The sequence below is a fragment of the Etheostoma spectabile genome, chromosome 7, assembly GCF_008692095.1.
Source record: "Etheostoma spectabile isolate EspeVRDwgs_2016 chromosome 7, UIUC_Espe_1.0, whole genome shotgun sequence".
Taxonomy (NCBI): domain Eukaryota; kingdom Metazoa; phylum Chordata; class Actinopteri; order Perciformes; family Percidae; genus Etheostoma; species Etheostoma spectabile.
The window spans coordinates 21,896,444-21,898,685 of NC_045739.1; the positions used below are offsets into that span (position 1 = coordinate 21,896,444).

The window sequence follows — 2,242 nt, forward strand, 5'->3', positions numbered from 1 at the left end:
GTGAAATTGAACACTACAGTAGGCTATATGCCAATGTTGTTTTCAATAAAAAAACACAAAGAAAGCCGATCCACTTTTCCATGTTGATAAGAGCATTAAAATGAGAAAAACAATGGGACGAAATGAAATTAAGGGACATTAAGAATAGACAAAAATGTGCAATTAATTGCGAGTTAACTGACATTAATGCGATTAGACGCAATTAAATATTTTAATCGTTTGACAGCACTAACGGCCAAGACAACCCATAAAGTGAAACCTTTTATTTAATCTGCTCCATTGATGTGCAGTCGATTTTATCATGTGACAAATACCAAAGGACATTAGAATGAAGAGGTGCAAAGAGATTTTGATATAAGACACTAAACTTTTGCTTTGTGTTTTGATGATTGTGTTGTCATATACATGACTCATTGGCTTGGTGGGCTGGGCAGCGTTGAGAACAGCGGAGCTCAGCGTTTTAGATCGGAGTTCAAAGCTAAAGAATGAACCTAATCTGCAGGGAGTAAACTAGATGGCGGATTTTAAACATCCTTGATTCGACAACAGGATAAAATCTTAATCCCCTTCCCTGCCTGAGAGCGTAATGAGATCAGAGGAGCTGAGATGGAGCGTGGGGTGACTGGCAGACTTTCTGGCAGAGATCTCAGCTTTTCCTCTCCGTGTGGACCGTATCTCTCATTTCAGACCAAACGCTCCCGTTCGTATCATAAACGATTGTCATTTTAAAGGGCAATCAAATTTCAAAAAGTAAACCCAAATTTAATTTGTTCCTTCTAGGCCCTTGGGACATCAGGGTTTAACCTATCCCCTGCAGTAGCATCCTAATTTTCCTTTGTTTTATGCATTTGAAACAACAATGGCACGCTCGGAGCGGCGCTGGTGTAGAGAATGGACTTGATTCCTTCCAAGTCAGGTTAATGGATTTAGAACAGATAGGGAGATAAAAAGAGCCACCAATACTCCCTTCAGCCCTCTGCAGTGTGGGTATTATACAGAAGCCCTGAAAGGTATGGTAAAATAAGAAATTGCGGCCAATGTTGGCCCTCTCAGTTAACAACAAATTCCAAAAAACAGGAACCATAATGGAACTGTGCAGGGTCACCGGCAGGACTCTGTTCCATAGTACCGCCATCAACACAGCGAGCGAGCAAGTGAGAGAGAAAGAGATTGATTTGAGTTGTTTTTTTTCCCTCTAACTTTACCGAAACAACACTCCCATAAAACCAGGATTAGCCAACCACTCACATTTCAAATACCAGCCAACAGGCCGGCTTTACACATTCACCATCGCTGCTTTCTCAAAGTAGCTGTAGAAGAGTCAATGCAGACACACACACACACACACACACAACCAGGACCAGGGCACACGCCGGATTGGGTCGGGTCATAAGAATTAACATTCTGATTATTAGCAAATGGGTTGCCAGTAGGTGAATAATACATGACTAATGAGGAACATAGTTATTCATTCCCAGAGCTGCAGTCTGCTGCTGCATCTCCATTATCATGCCTTGCTTCAGTGCTAGGGACTGCCACGTGGATGCACCCCTGGTAGAGAAAAAAAGATGCTGGTTCGTCACAGCAAGCAGCCAAGTTGACAAAAATTTGCCAAATTTCAAGATTGGTGACAAACTAAGATAAACAGTCTACATACAGACAGCTTTCTTTTGAGCTCGTTTGTAACAATTCACTATTTTGTGCTCTTGTGAAACTGTGGCAGCGGATGAGAGACACATTCAAATATCGGTTTTCTACATTTTTCTGTCTGGTGAACTGGTAAATTGATCAAATATTGGCTAGTTATTCAGGTGTGTGGCTTGACGCGACATTATTCTAGTGAGACTGCATATTGTAATAAGTCAAACCAGAGATGTGTTGAAATTTACACTTAAAAAAAACAGCCTGCAACTTTCCAGCCTCTTCAAGCAATTATAGCGACAAAACTGAACAAATGAGTTTGGAACACAAAGTCTCTTCACAATAAGATTTCATCAGATGTTATCTACATATCTATCTTCTATCTCTGAGAAGGTAAGGTCTTATCTTTATGCTGCATTTGGCTGAACTTTTGATTCCCTTCATGTCTGGCACTGAGCGCTTGATTCTACACAGCCTCCTCACTCCAAAAAATGCCTAAAAGTTTATCTCGTATGTTTGTAGGAGACAGCATCTTCTACATCTATCTCTTTGTGTTGGCATTTTTATTTGAGTTTTCTGTTGCACGACTAAAACAACCTTT

The 2,242-nt window shown here is 40.7% G+C and overlaps 1 long non-coding RNA gene across 1 annotated transcript in view; it reads left to right on the forward strand.

The window, feature by feature from the left end:
• LOC116692619 (uncharacterized) overlaps positions 1 to 1,677 on the forward strand; it is a 7,752-nt gene extending 6,075 nt beyond the window's left edge. Inside the window, exon 3 of the long non-coding RNA XR_004332739.1 lies at positions 1,664 to 1,677. This is a non-coding gene — a long non-coding RNA (uncharacterized LOC116692619). The remainder of the gene's footprint in view (positions 1 to 1,663) is intronic.
• Positions 1,678 to 2,242: the final 565 nt, after the last annotated feature.